General features: G+C 45.9%; 1 protein-coding gene across 2 annotated transcripts in view; it reads left to right on the forward strand.

Annotated features, from left to right (window-relative positions):
- The window catches only part of LOC8028807, a 343,871-nt gene that overhangs the window by 310,875 nt on the left and 17,177 nt on the right, over window positions 1-15,819 (forward strand). Inside the window, exon 1 of one of the 2 annotated variants that reach the window (XM_040215398.3) lies at window positions 14,368-14,569. The exons of the other annotated variant lie outside the window; for it this stretch is intronic. The gene's annotated coding sequence lies outside the window, so the exon portion shown is untranslated. Of the gene's footprint in view, window positions 1-14,367; window positions 14,570-15,819 lie in introns of those variants that run through there. 2 annotated transcript variants of the gene reach the window in all.

Here is a 15,819-nt window from a genome sequence, read left to right on the forward strand (position 1 = left end):
TTCGTCCGAGAACGTGGATAGTAGCCGTGAAAGGGGCTAACCAAACGCTGTCGAACTACGATTGCGTGTACGGGCAACACTTTGTGGTCGCCAGATGTATCTGATTTGTTCCAACATAAACGAGAGAAAATCGCCAAGTTGTCCGAACCACCCACGGGTTCAGTGCGTCTTCAAATTCACACGGCCGCCTGATCGTTCCAACTTTCGTCTGCTCTTTCAAACGTCTGCTTTTTGTTGTCTGCTCGTTCAAACAAAAGCGGCCCGTAGACCGAACTTTGACCCGGGGATTGCAATAAGTAATTACAGGCTTTAAAAGACTTAAGTGGGCTCGGTGTGAACAGTAGATACACGATGTTGATCGTTGGTACCGGTGGCCATCACCGACTTGTTACGCTTGGTCTGTTTCCGCTTCCGATTTTCAGTATCGACGTCGATCATCGCCGCTACCTTCTACACTTTTGCAACACGAGCGATGTCGCTACCGAAAATAGCTAGAAGAATGTCATCATGGTTTTGGCGTCCATTCTGCGGCGTTCATGAGAATGAATCGCCGCACGTCAAATTATTTACGCAAAGTTTAGCGGCGTAAAGAGCCTCGATTATTTCGCTTAGGCGATTAAAGTGGTAAGACATTGCGATGAGGACGTAGAATCGACAATTCCAACGCGAAAAAGAGTATGCAGACTCACACAGACGCCAACAACGTGACATTCGAGTGGTTTGTTGACGCGGGACACGGTGCTTCTTGCCCGCACCCCATTACGCATGCGTTCGAACTGTCGTCTGCTCTTTCAAAATTGGCTGCTTTTTGTCGTCAGCTCGTTCAAACGACAGCGGCCCATAAACCAATCGTTGACCCGGTAATTGCGATAAGAACTAAGTGCAGGCCTCAAAACACTTTTGAAGGTTGGTTGGGGTAAGTAGGCTAAGTGTAAACAGATACAAGATGTTGATCATTATTGTTACCAGTGGATGCATCACCGACTTGTAATGCCCAATTCTACTTGCGGTTTTCAGTATCGACGTCCACCATCTCAGCTACGGTCCACGCTTTTGCAGTCCAATCAGCGTCGCGTCTGAAAACAGCGAGCAGAATCTCATCCTGGGAGTCGTCAGGCTTTAGCCCCTATTCTGCGGCGTCCACGTGAAATGAATTGCCGCACGTCGCATTATTCACGCAAAGTTTTGCCTCGTTAGTTTTGCTGAAGCCGCTCAAGTAGTCAGACATTGTTAGGTGGACGTAGAATGAACATTTCCAACGTGAAAAGAGCACGGGGAGCCCCCCGACGCCGACAACAACGCAAGTCAATGGTTTGTTTATGGGCGACGGCGGGCTTCTTGCCCACCATCCACCGGGCATGCGCGGCGCCGGTGGCGTCCGCTAGGGGCGCTCCGGTTTGTTTGTAAAAATGAGTTGGTGTATTACGATTTAAAGGATAAATTCTCACACCATTCAAACCGTGTACATAAATCTTCTCAAAATAGGCGCCGGGTTTTGTTCTCTTCACATCTGGGAGATCACCGACGGTTGACTGCACAGTTCTTGGACCTCGGTAATGTAGAAACGCGCGCACAAAGCGAGTAAAATGCACAAAAACATTGCTAACAGATTTTTCGAAGAGAGTACATTCTTCTACTAGTTCGACGTTCCTATGAATCAATTTTCGCACTGTTTAGGAGCCGCAGTCCACGGTTGCAGTTTTAAAGATGCTGTCACGCACTCATTTATGATCTTCTGAATTTCGGAACACAAAGCGGTGCATGCATGCCTTGAAAAGTGTATGCGGCTAGTCTGGGCTTTCGCAAATCTTTTCTAGGGCATCGTTAGAGGCGCCTTCCTCCAGTGTGTTGCTTCGCACGTGTGAGGATCGAAGTCCGTTGGTGGGTTTACCTTCAACTCTTTTTTTCTCGAGCTCCCGGAAACGCGTGAGCTTCTCTTTGCCAATTGAGAGTAGAAGCTTTGACTTTCGGTCCGGGTGCCTCAGCGAAGCTTTGCGCTTTCGTTATGGAGTACAATTCAGTAGTTGTCAAGTTATACATGGCTGCCTGGTGCTTGAGCACGCCGCCCACTCCGTCACATCGTCGCACGAGCTTTTCGCGTGCTCTGTGGTGGAGAATGTCCACTTAGTGACGGCAGTTTTTTTTTCTGTAATTCGTACACCAGGTGCCTGTTTTTGAAGTGGCTTGGAGCACCGTCTGAAATATAGTCGAGTTGCGTGAAAATAAGCAATACTTCCTCCAACCGCCTTTCGACGACGTTGAGCGCGAAGAGCGCATTGAACGAGTCCCTGACGATGCCATCGCTCACTACGTCTACGCCGGAGTTTAACGTTCCCTGTTCGGTCGTAGCCTCGCAAGTAAAGATAAAAACCACCTTGCTCTTCCAGTGATGTCCTTGCACCGTGCGCTGGATCAAGTTTTCAGCAAAATCGAAGTGCAAGATGATGGCACGTGACTTCACTTGCGCTTTCTCCAGCCGCATGGCTCTTCGCTGGGCGCGTCTGATGAACAAGTGGGGAATTAATTTTTTTGTCCCCTTTTGAAACTCGTCAAAAAAGCCTCGGCATCCAAATATGTTTGTATCAACTCGCTACCGCACTTCCACAAGGCAAGCTCTCGTTCGTCTTCAAGTTCGAGTCCTGGCTCAGTCAGAGATGCGGCAATCGTATTCGAACAGACTTCACATTCTATCAAGAATCATTCATGCGAATGGGGTCTTGCTGAGGAAGAGTCGATGGATATCTTCAAAATACATAATCCGCCCAGCTTGTTTGGACTTTGCCTCGTGCAGTCAGTGGCATCAGTAATGTAATATGCAAGCGCCCGTGGAACATTTTCGTCCAGCGGATGTCCTTGATGCTGGCCACATGTCGGCTAGACTCCTATTTCTCTCCTTAGCTTTCTTGCCTTGTCCCAAACGTGCTTTGTGGTTTCGGGAATATCTATGATAACATTTTTTTTTTTTTTTTTAGTCTAAGACGAAAAGAGGGATAAAATGGAGTAGCGCTGTTGCTGTGACATTCACTTCACACAGGAAGCTCGTAAATTTCCTGTTCATTCTGTGCACGAGGTACATGGCTCATGCTCCAGATCTGTGAACTCTTCGTGGACATCACTCAGCTTGCGATAGATTTTCTTTCTGAATTCTTATTTAGCCTCAGTCTGTTTTCGATTTACGTAGGCTTTCCGAATTCAAGGGCTTATGCTGGAAGTTTCAAAGGTGTGACACTTCAACAGCGTCGATCGCTTCAGTGACTCCTTGGACTAGTGATTCCTCGGCATTGAATGGTGTGTCCGCTGGCCCCAGGACGGCGACGACGAGGTCGATGACGGTGCTTTTTGTTCACGCTGAAGTTCTTAGATTGCTGTACAGATTATTTTGAAGCAGTTGTTGCAGAGGACGTCACCCGATCTCACGCGCTCAGCGCTCTCAGCCGGCACCACCTGCTTAAACAATCTGTGGCTCAGCTCCGAAACTTTGCGTACATGGAGCCCACCAAGAATTGGGCATTTATGCCTCTGGGAATAATCGGCGCAAGGCAGTCGGTCCGCGCTGAAGTGGTCACTCATGGCGCAAACACTATTGCCATTCTCGGAACAGAAGAAAAATTTCAAGGCACACCTACTTCGGCGAACACCGAGCGAGGATGAGCAGTCTCTCTCCGTCGCGATTGCCCAGATCGAAGCGCGAGAAGGAGACCCGATAAATAGAGCATGTTTGCAAAGTAGAGAGGAAAAGAGTTGTAGGTGTACTGGAGGTGCTCTCCCCTTTCCCCAAGGAGCCACCAGCTGGCGCGAATTTATCATTTCCGCGGAAAGAGAAATGTTGACAAACGCTTATCGCTCGGCTGACCTCGATGTCGAAGCCACTGGTTTGTCGACTCCATGGTTTGCAGAAGTGGTTATCGAACCTGATATGTGTCGCGTATAAACGAGTCGCCGGAGCAAAGCCGTGTATTAGAACTGTATTAGAACAGACCTTAAACTCACGTACGGGGCAAAGCGCGCGCACTAGCTGCTTGGAAACGTTTCGAGCGGCGGGAAGTGGCTCCGTGAATCCCTCTTCCAAACAACTCTGCGGCGTCAAGTCGCTCGCAGCTCGTCTACTTTATGTTCTTTTTAAAATACGCAAACTAAACTAAAAATATAATTTCGAAATCGTGGAGGCGCACAATGCCAGTAACGTTGCTGTATTCTAGTCGAATGAGCACACATTTCGCACGATTGCGGCTCAAATAGAGAACATACGTCCGATATATATATATATATTTTTTTAAATTTAATTACCTCTAAAGGCCCACAGGGGGCATTACGTAGATAGGGTACATGGAATGTCATCATAGTCGTACAAGGTTGCAATTATATGAAAATATAAAAGGAAACATAATCACGCTAATAGAACTCAATAACGCGTAACATGGTGCATGGTCACGCACACCGGCATGTAATAATTTCTAAATGCTTAAAACGTAATACGGGAGAGGTTTACAAGTGCTACTAAAAAAAGAGGGTACATGGAAAACCTTATGGAAAAGACTTACTCAGCGATGGCGAAATTAACAAATGGAAATATAAATGTACCAAACGCACACGTGCAACTTAGAAAAGAAAAACAAAATAGATGTCATAATAAAGAGCCACGTAACAATCAGACAAACGTGTCATGGTTTGTTGTCTGTGCGATTTCGCTTGCCAACCCATTCCAGTCGTCTATGGCCTGCAGAGGCGGGGGAAATTTATACAAGTTAGTTTTTGCGGAGAGAATATGAACTATGTTGGGGTGATCATGACGAGGAAAGATACGGGGGGGGGGGGGGGGGGGATAACGTTATTTTTGCGAAATTCAGTTGAAGAGTGAAAGAGCTTATGGAAATACGATAGCCTAGCGAGATATCTTCTCTGCTGAAGTGTTTGTAAGCCAATTCAGGCTTTAAGTTGTGTGACGCTTACAGGTGCGTATTGTTTGAGTATGAATCGAGTTGCCCTCTTTTGAAGAGATTCCAGGCGGTCCTTTAAATACTCTTGATGCGGGTTCCCAATTATAGAGGCAGGCTCCAACTTTGGCCTAATCGGAGCAGTGTATGCTAGTAGTTTTGTTTCTTTTGTTGCCACGTACAAATGTCTTCTCGTAAATCCGAAAGATTGATTTAATGTAGTCTCTATGATTATTCCACGAAAGATTAGGACTTAGGTGAATACCCAGATATTTAAATGACCTTATTTCATCTAATTAGATTATTTTTGCTGATAATTTACTACTCTATCTACAATTACCTAAAAGATAAAAAAATACAATAATAGGGTTTTTGAAAAAATCGACTTCAAACTTTCAACATTTGTTATTTCTCAAAACGTTTACGTGAAAGTGGCGGAGCGGTTATTTAAGAAATTATATTGTTACTATTATATCTGTAATGGGCTTGCTTTGGGCTTCTATAGAGGTAAAGAACAAACATTTACCTTAAGTACAGACAAAGTAAGACCTGTCAAAGTTGACCAAACTTCGACCTAAACGACGAGGTTGACACTTTTTTTTAATAAAATTCCTAAAAATATGATAATACATTAAGGTATCATTATAGTAGCTAATAAATCAGGGGGGAAAAGTTAAGATTGCAGAGAAAAAACATTAGGCGGCACCAGGGGGTCTCAGACACGCGACCTGCGACAGCAGGCAATTATACTAATTTCTGCCGCTGCCGTTCCTACGCTTAGTAACTCGAGAACAAAAAAAAACAAATCTGGGAACATGCGGTTTGCGCTCTCCTTGATTTGAGAAGTGCCACCAAAACATTTTTTTTGTCAAACTGAAAAATAAGACTATTTTGCCTGCCCGATTTGAGATGAAACCAGCAATTTATATTTCTGTGTCGCGAGACAATATTTCAATTGTATTCGATATTTTTCTATCGAAAAACATTTTCAGGAGTATTCTTGGTATCGCGATACTATATAAGAGCCGTTGTATTTTGTTAAAATTTTGAAAAAATTGTTGACCTCCTCGCAGAGGGTCAAGAGCAAGTTTCGTCAGGGACCTTTAGTGCCTCTGACAGCACACGACTCCCTTCTTTGTTGTGCAAAAGTTAACAAACGTTTTTTTCACTCTTTCGGTGGTCGAGTATTCCAGTCGATTCCAGTTAAAGGCTCTATCGGGGCGCCTAACAGATAAAATGATACGGGTTCTTAGAATTTCATCGCAGGGTGACGTGATAAGGTCACGGCTGAAAGAAGCGTCCGAATTGGGCATAATCATAGTAACTTCTCGAAGTAATTTGGGAGGACACAACAAATTCAGATGTCTCTGTGAATTTTGTATCAGAAAGATAAGGGATACCGAAAATAAAACCGCGCTCGAGCCGTAGTGAAAAAATGGCTCGCTTCCCTTAGTAATTCCCTAAATACAGGATGTTAATTCTGCGGTAAATTTGCTTCGAGCTTAATTCGGGCTCCAACATGTTGTAAGAAATCGCTGGTTCGAAAACAAAACCTTGTGTTCTAAAACATGCTTCTTTTTTTTTTTTTTTTGTAATTCGAATGCTTTAAAGGGTGCACGACAACATCCGAAATAAGGTTTTTTTAACAATTGATTTTAGTGTCTGTATTTTAGCCCACCAAACGGTATTCCTGTATCTTTGTATTTCCAAAGGCATATTTTTCAAATGTATTTTCGCTACGTGTTACGATTTATTTTTATAAATGTATTTCAGTTATCAGTATTTCTGGTGTTTTTGCCATGTATCCCAGTACTTGTATCTTCAAATACTTTTGGGAGAATATCTGCCCAACCCTGGTAAAATGCTACTGTGGGGAATGGGCCTTCAATCCAAGCCGTCGGCTGGCCAGACACGACTGCCGCTTTGGCTAGCCAGCTTAGCACGCGGAAAACCCGTCAACGTAAGCAGCGGCATCAACAACGAGCTCTTTCTCGGAGCGTTAGAAATTTCAGTGGAAAAGAAAGTTTATATAAAATTCGCCAGATTAGCCGTAACACGCTTGTACGATGCATAAGAGCAGCCCCAAACTGGAGCACGCCCCCCCCCCCCCCCCTTTTCCAAAAAAAAAAAAAAAAAAAGCATATCATTATGTGATAACGCGCTGTTGTCTTTCGAGACGTCATCTGGAAATTTAGTCAAGTAATGGAGGCTTAAGACCGATACAAACAAGCACCTTATAAGTTGATTGCGTTAAATAGTTCATCAATGAGAATACAACAACTTAGCGGCCACTTAACTTCATCCAATATTCGCCGCAATATCCGAAAAAAACTCGTGCAGCCCACGATTACCCTCGGGGCAAAGCGTGCCAGTAAAAGACTGCGTTAAAATGTACTTGTAGCTCGAAAGCAAATTGTATTTATAAAGTATTTTTTCCACTTTCTACTATAAAGTACTTTGCATAAAGTATTTTTTTACCCAACACTGGGGGTGTCACGCATGCGTAGAACGCTTAGTGAGCTCGATCTATTCTGCGTGAGGTTATCAACCCCTCGTAGTTCACCAGCTGCGATTTTGTTTTCTCCAACAGTTTCGGCGGCTACGAATTGGGTTACTTCGACGATGCCACCTGAAACAAAAGTGTTTCTTTTTACGTCGACACGAATCTGGGCTTTCAGTATTGTGAGGGGAAGTTTACTAACGTCCGCTAATAATATTCCATCATAGTACGCCCCGTGTGGATCGTAGAAACTCCTTATATAGGAAGAAGGTAAGAACCATTTTTATTCTTTTAATAAGGAACAACATAAAAAGTCTAACGAAATTGCAGAATAAAAAGAAAAAAGTTCACTCAGGCCTACCAGTAATTATAACGGGAATTCGTTTCTTCAACATATTTTAATCAACACCCACATTACGTAAGCCTTGTACGCTTCTCTCCGTCGCTCGAGAAACACGGGTCGGATTCGGATGGGCGCCCCTTTCAGACTGCGATCGCAGGCAGAGAGCATTGCTGAGATTTTCAAGGTGCGAAGGCGAGAAAGAAAAGCCTAAAAATAGTTCGTAGCTGGATGTCAGCATTCCACACCAATCTGTCTGGTGGCGAGGGAAAACCATGTGCTTTGTATAATTTCCAACTCACTCCGTACAAGCTCAACGTTTTCAGTCCTACTCGGTCTCTTCGTTAGGCGCAGCAACAGGACCGCTGAGGACCTTGCAGTATATTTTTGCATCTTTTTTCTAGGGTGGCTGTGTTTCCCTGTCGCTCCGTATTCGTCACGTGGCCAAGTCCGTTCACGTAGACGGATAATAAACCGCCAGACGAGATATTGGCGCGTCTCGGAGTTGTCTTCAGTTAAATGGAACAGCGCGGAACATAGGACAGAAAGAACAGGACAACACGAGCGCTGTCCTGTTCTTTCTGTCCTATGTTCCGCGCTGTTCCATTTAGTCATGAACCAACTAGCCCATCAAAGCACACTGTCTTCAGTTGATGATAGTAGAGTTTGAGCTTAATAGTATTCGATCTACCAGGTGACGTGGTCGGTATATAAAATTAGGACTGCTACCAAAATCGCCTGAACGACAAGACACTATTCCACGCCAAAGCGTCATCGCTAGCGGACCCAAGCAGCGCCTTCTGGCTTGCACCAGAGACGCGTTCAGCGCGTTTTGCATTGTCACAACGAGGGCGTCGTTAGCACGCGGTAATGTCAAGACGGACGCGTCTGTCCCTTGGCGTCGACTTCGGTAGAGCTTCGGCGTTTTTCACCCCTTGGGGCGGGTCTGGGATCCGCCCCGGGCAAACCTTGAAACTTGCCTCGAACTTGTGTGGGGCACCCCTCCAACGTTTTCTGCTCAGCTCGCGTCGGCTAGTGAATTGAGTGTACAAAAAGGAGAGAAAAATAAGCAAAAACCAAGCGAGTATTCGGAACAACCGACTGGCAAACAAAGCTCATTCTGAGTCTCGCGTGAGGAAATTTCGCGGTCGTAGCGTAACAACATTCGCGCCGTTGGCAGATTCTGAGCTGTTCAGCTTTCGATCTGCTTTGTCGGAAACTTGTCGTAGACCGTAGTCCAAAGCCGGGGTCACTCTGCCCATGCATCGTACAAAAGTCTACAAACAGCAGTCACCGGAATATCCGTGGTTCGAACGCCGCGTGTCAAGTGTTCCTGAACGCATTGCCATGCCGGCATTTGAAGCATGGATCTCGCGGTGACTCGCGTTCGAAGCTGTATGCAGACCGTCTACTGCATGATGTGTCAGTAGTGCGACCCCGTCATTAGGCTACGTTTTGCTAGCGGGATCTCGCGCCGTTACTTCGAAGCCTGATTTAAGCACGTGCCCGTTAGGCCCGCTCTAACCGCTCATTCACACTGGACGCGGATCCGCGTTCGCAAAGCGGTTGCGAACGCGGTTGTATAAAGATCAAGCACAGTTGCACGTGCACTTGATGTCATCGAGTGCGCGTGCAATTGTACTGGATCCTTATACAACCGCGTTCGCAACCGCTTTGCGAACGCGGATCCGCTTTCAGTGTGAATGAGCGGTAAAACTGCGCTCGCTATACACTTTTGCAAGCGGGATCCCTGCTTAACCTGGAACCGTGCGCCCAGGTGAGGCGGACCTGCTCTCTAACCAGGACGTTCGCTGCTTGTCGTATAGTGTCGCCAGGCGTCTCTTGTGAAAGAGAAGAATATATTTTAAGGATTACAAGCATAAAGAACAGAACGAACCTTTATTGTCTTTGGAAACGTTTTTAGCACGTGCTGCGTCGCTATTTTCATCCCAGTTCAAACGAAATGAAAAATATAAACACTTCCAAAAATATGCAAACGGGAAGGCGTCAGGAGCCGCATGACCATTGCACCAAGGATGGCTGCGCTTGAGCCAGCGCTGGCTTCCACAACGTGCTGGAATAGAGGCTGCGATCGTTATAAAGTCAGCTCCAACCCTTAAATATGCCCCATCCTGCAATATTTGTTAGCACGATTGTGTGTGGATACTTTATCCTGCGTTTCGAAACAGTAAGTACATCGCTAACGTCCGCTACCGCCGGCCATCAGCGATGCAGCAGACGCCGCCATTTTGTCCTCGTCACCCTCAATGACGTTCCCCTAGCCCACCTCAACATGGTGGAAACCTTACGCGGCGCCAGCATCACTCACAATGCCAGCAGCCCACAGGAGCCTTTCTTACAAACGTATTTCTCAGGCGAGACACTGCGCGCGTTCCACAACGGAGCGAGCGGATTCCTTCGCCAGCCCCGAGGAAGATACAGAACGAGGGTGTCTTGCATCTCTCGCTGGATTAAGGAACGTAAGATGCCGGGAACTGTTCCCCGGCGAGCGGGTCGGCGCCATTCTGGATCCATCGTCGCATATACCCTATCTTACCATGGATCGCAGCGGACGCTACGAGCTATTCCAGTGTCGCGTGGATGACACGTGATGTATTGGAGGCGCGCAGTGACGCGAGGGTTGGGAAGTCACGTGATACATCCAGAGCGGTAGATTGGCTGAGATGGCTGGTAGTGTCTGCTGCTGTTTGTCTTAAAGCTGAAACAGAGCATATTAGTTCGCATCACACGAGAGCTATGCGCGATCTCCGGCTCTGGGTCCTTTCGCACTTTTATTGTGCACCACTGATGCATATTAGAATGGTAGACGTGTGCTACTGCCCTGCTCGGATGCTGCCGTTATTCACGTCGCCTACGCCACCCCTTATGGATATTGGGTATCGATATCGGAGAGCGAAGACGATCTTATCAAATTTCCGAATAAACGAAACTTTTTCTCTCGCTCGTTCAAGGAACGTTCAGCTGCAGAATGGGGCGGGGGAAAACGGTTATGGCAGACCGTGGCCAGCCTCTTTAGACAGGATGGTGCACGATATTGTTGGTAGAATGCACTAGAAGTGGCCTGGTATTTAAAGGGGGGGTCCAGAAGTCTTGAAGCTGCGCGTGTCAAAAGAAGTGGAGTCGATGTCCCTAAATTGTATATCGAGAATTGGTTACATTACTCCTGTGACGGCACGTCTTCGACCGTCAATATATGTTCCTCAAACGGAGATATCAAGCAAATGCCTGTGGGGAAGAAATTGGGAAGATGGCTGCCTCACTGTCATTTTGCACGCGGTGCTTAATATTTTATGCATTTTTGCTGACTTGTGCGCGCTTCGTGTCCCACATTACAGGCCTGGGCAGAGATACTCAAAAATGTATTCCGGGATAGAAATATTGAGATATATTAACAAAGTATTCTGAAATAGAAATACTGAGATACATTTCTTTTCGCTGTAGGGAGATATTTCGGAGATACTCTGCAAAAAGAGGAAAAATGTATCCGAGAATACAGATAATGAAATACAGATACTGAAATACTTTTATTCCTCGAATGGTGTCATGTTCTGTAAAAAAATATTTAAGAATGCACTATAAGCTACGCAATGACCCATAAAACGCAAGAAACGAACAAACCTGAATTTTCGAGCGAGAAAAACATCTCTCTTGATTCATGAAAAGTTCTCGCAAACAGGGAAAAATGAAATTAATGGCGCTTGAGTAGGAGAAGCTTCTCAAGCAGTTTGTCGTCAAGGCTGCGACGGTTCGCTTTTAGTACAAGACTCGCGAACGAGAAAAGTCTCTCCACCGCTGCAGAGGAGCATAAGTTCGTATTAAAACGAATGAATACCGCCTTCATGGCTGCTGATTTTCGGAGCATGGAGACATTTTTTCTGGAATCATTAAGATAGCAGAAGACCTCACCTCTCACGCGAGTCTGTTCAGACTGTGCCGAAACCGAAGAGTCGCCATCTTCAAGGTCGTCGAACCCGTGATTCATCGTTGATGAAGACGCCTCGTCGCTCCTTTGGGTCTGGCCCGTGACTGTCGGCGGCGCGTACTAGCAAGTTCTCAAAGTCGAAAGTGTTTGCCACTTCGCTGGATGTCCCTCGCACTTTGAAGAAAGGGTAAGAACATATGGCGAGTATCGCGTCATCATTTTCTATTTTGAAAATAATGAGGCGATACCTCCTCTTTCTCTTCGTGTCGAACTCCTCTTCCTCCATAGTTGCTTTTCCTGGTACGGATAAGAAACCATGATGTTCCCCAGTGAACCCCACAGAGGACTCGAGAGGACGATCGCTTCACAAAAGGAGTGAACCCTGGACGTCTCACAGCATCCTCTTCTACGAAGGAAACCCAACGATTGCCGTCAGGACAATAAACCGCTGCCCACTGTAAAATAAAGCGGACGGCAAAGGCGAGGTTGACATTCTAAAAAAAATATAGGGTTTTTGTTTGGGCTTTTTTTATCTCATCGATATTTTGGTGACGTCTTCAAAACGCTGCCAACCCCCCCGCCCCCCGAATGCAACGAGATACCTTTGCCCGGCCGAGTATCGCGTTACAACTGATACATAGCAAGTGTATTCAACCACTGAGATACAAATACATTTTTAAATGTATTTCGATACAGAGATACAGATAGTCAAAAGTATCTCTAAATAGTATCGCGATACATTTGTATCGCGATACTGATCAGCCCTGTTGCGCAAGAATGGGCACTATCAATTGTTTCGCGAAGAATGTCGCATAACGCGTAATGCTGGGCTTTTAGCGCTCAGCCAAAAAGAAGGCAGCTACGTTGTCCTCTAATAGACCGATGTCGCCGAGCGAACTGCGCAGGCGCGCGCATCCCGGAAGTGGTGCTGCCGCCATGCTACTTGTAGTCATCCCTTTCCGGCTTCCCGGCTTCATAGGGCTGCGCGTACATCATCGTAGATTATCGTTTGAGACGCCCCGGTATCAGCTTGATTCTCCTGCATGTCTGCACTTCATGACATTCTGTCGTTTGTGATGCCTTAGTTTGTGAGCATCCGCAGAAAAGCAGTTTCAGCCGTCTTATCGCTTTAGAATCGCTTTGTCGTCTGCTTCGTGGTGTTCGTGAACGCGTGAGCCCACTGCCATTCACGCGGTGGTCGCACTGCGGCCGCGGGAAAAAAAACAACGACACCACTACTCCAGCATTCCGGCTGGTTGGACGCCTCAATTAACTTGGAAACAATGACGCAATGGCAAAGAACAAGAAAATTCGAGGGACCATCGGCTCGGTTGTTGTTTGAAAGTTGTTTCATTCTGGTTGACAGCCTGAGCAACAGGGTACAGATTAACTGCGGGAGAAGCCTGCACAGAAAGAAGGAGTGATCTACAGAAAGGGCCATGCCTGACGCGCCCTAACAATTGGCATCTGTCAAAAAGAGGCCACTATGCCAGATACCTGAAAGCTTAAGATAGGGATGATTTTTCGTGCACAGTTTCTGATCGGTTTTATTTTGTTGGCGCAAGCTCGAAACGCTAACAGTCGCCCGATGAGGCAAAGCTTATTTCTGCGATCTCGATTGTTGTTAATGCAAAAATGGATCAGTAACACCAGCCTAATAGGCGACAGCAAAATGAATGAGGTTCGTTTGCTACATTTTTGGCGGTAAGTGTTGCACTTTTAAATTGAAATCTGTGGTGTTTTCACGTTTATATATATAAAAAAGTGAAGACTGATTCCAAAAAAGTTGTTTTATTTCAAGCGATGCATATCGGGAATCGCTGCTCTTTTTTAGTTATTGTCGTGATCTTTTGAAGCACAGCTGTGCTTGAAACATATTGTCGCAATAATAGTTATAACCACCAAAATACATCGAGCGAAAAGTGTATTAAAAATGGCCTCCGCAAAGCAGTGCGGAGGTCTTATTTGAGACAGTCCGACGGATAGACCGCTACGCAACGAATGCTCAGAGATTCCAGCGCACGGAACACCTTGGTCCGCTCTATGTCTCGTGTCCTGGAATCTTACTTATTTTAGCTGACGTGCAATAGGGTGGATATAAATTATGAAGCCAGCAGCGAAACAAATGGTAAAACGCTCCTTTTCCTGCTGCCCTGTCCGGTTGTGTTTAGCTTTCTTTGCCATGCTTCTTTCTTTCGGGAAGACATAATATCCGAGGCCTATTTGCCTGGTGCTGTTCATATAGCTCCGTGGAATACAACAGGTGAAGCCACCAATTGAAAACCATGAGTAAACACCGGGCTAAAAGTCTCGTGCTAACCCGAAATTTTCCAAACGCCGGCCGTAGAATACGCATTGACGCGGCCGGAAAACTGAGGAGAACTACAGGTACCAGAATGCACCGCGGCAGCGGTGGCGTCGCGCAACTCCTGGTGAGATCGGTCTAATACCGTAACAAAGCACGCTGCATTTTTTCTTTTTTTTTTTGGGTGCAAAGTTTAGGAATTACATTCCGCGCCCGACACCCGTTCGAAAGAAAGGGCACGGTTTATAGTTGAGTCACATCATGTCCTTCTCCATCGCTATCCAAGGCCACCTTCAATTGCTCGTGTGTGAAGTGCCTCTTCACTGATACTATCGCGCATAACCCGACCGTGTTATCTTACGGTTGATAAAAAGCATCCGTGAATTGGCTGCGTGCGACGTGACGTAGTCGATTGATATCGCTTTTTTTTTTTTTCTCCCATCCTTCGTTCGTACTGAGCCGCAGTAACAGATTCGCCATTCTTCGAATAGCCGGCCATCCCCGAGCGCCTGCAAGAGCTTCCTGTGCGCTATGTCACAAAATGCCGGTAACCTTTTTAGCCCTTTTAATCTTTCAAATATGATCTCTGTCAGATTTACGCGAATAAGTTTCGCATCGTATGACGAGGCCTGCGCGCCAGCTGCTCCCAAGAACACGTGCATTCGCAATTAATGTAATCGCATTGCTTTTGTTGAACGCAGAAGCGTAAAAAAAAATGTCTCTGCCCGAGAATGGTATTTGAGTTTGGGTGCGCAAGTTGGACACTCGTTCGGAAAGTCGACGAGATCGCGCCGAGCGCCGCGATTGGTCAGCTCCAAGGTCAAGCACGGTGCTCGCGCAGTCGCGGCGGTCTGTGTTCTTGCCGACTTTCTCGCCGGGTGTCCAACTTTCGAGCCCCTGGGTGGTGGGGCATGTGGAACATCCCGCGCATTGTCTCGGAGCAGACGGAATTACCTCCCTCGAATGTTATCCATGCCTCATCTCGAGCAAACGTTCATTCTTCCGTAGGCAGAAGTCTGACTGTTCGGGTTCTACGCGGAAAAGTGGCCGCAATATTCTTGTCAAAATTATTTGACTTAGTATAACATTTTATTTCGTTCGCTCAGGTAAGCCATAATGTGCAAATCTTGATCGTTAAAAAAAAAAAAAAAGAAAAAAGGGGTCATTTGGCGGATTAATTCTTTAGAGTCTCGTACTGCGTTATATTATTGAGAACATCTAAGAAGTTGGCGCTATTCTCATTTTAACTTTAGCGTGCTCTTGTTACGGTTAATAGTGATAGGAAGCCCGTACGATTACTTGTCGGAAAAATAATGAAATTACGCCTCGTTCAAATAGAAGTTGTCATTTATCTGCGTGTTCTAAAGTGGATTCCCGGTCCCATGGGATTTTAATTTCACCGCCTATGCAGGCTGCAGTCTTTTGTTTTATCTTGACAGGTTGTTCTGTTTGTTCGTTTTATTTTCTTTTTTTTTACGAGGATGCGATTTACACGAAACGGGTTTCGGAATAAAATATGACGGACACATGAACGTGCTTTGTGATTGGGTAACTGCGGTACGTGTGAAACTCAGTATTACATGAATATTTTAGTAATCAATTACTGCTCTAACACCTTTGAGTAAATTGCTTATTTTTCTTGCGCATTTGAATTTTTTTAGTTTGTATTTGGGGGGGGGGGGGGGGGGGGGGGCTGTTCAAGCTATCTTGCGTACCTCTCTCTTTTTTTCCACAATGACGCGGATCATAGTTTCTTGTATGTTCCACATTGACACGCGACCGTGCCTTTTTTAGATA

The sequence above is a fragment of the Ixodes scapularis genome, unplaced genomic scaffold, assembly GCF_016920785.2.
Source record: "Ixodes scapularis isolate PalLabHiFi unplaced genomic scaffold, ASM1692078v2 PGA_scaffold1__304_contigs__length_218370807, whole genome shotgun sequence".
Taxonomy (NCBI): Eukaryota; Metazoa; Arthropoda; class Arachnida; order Ixodida; family Ixodidae; genus Ixodes; species Ixodes scapularis.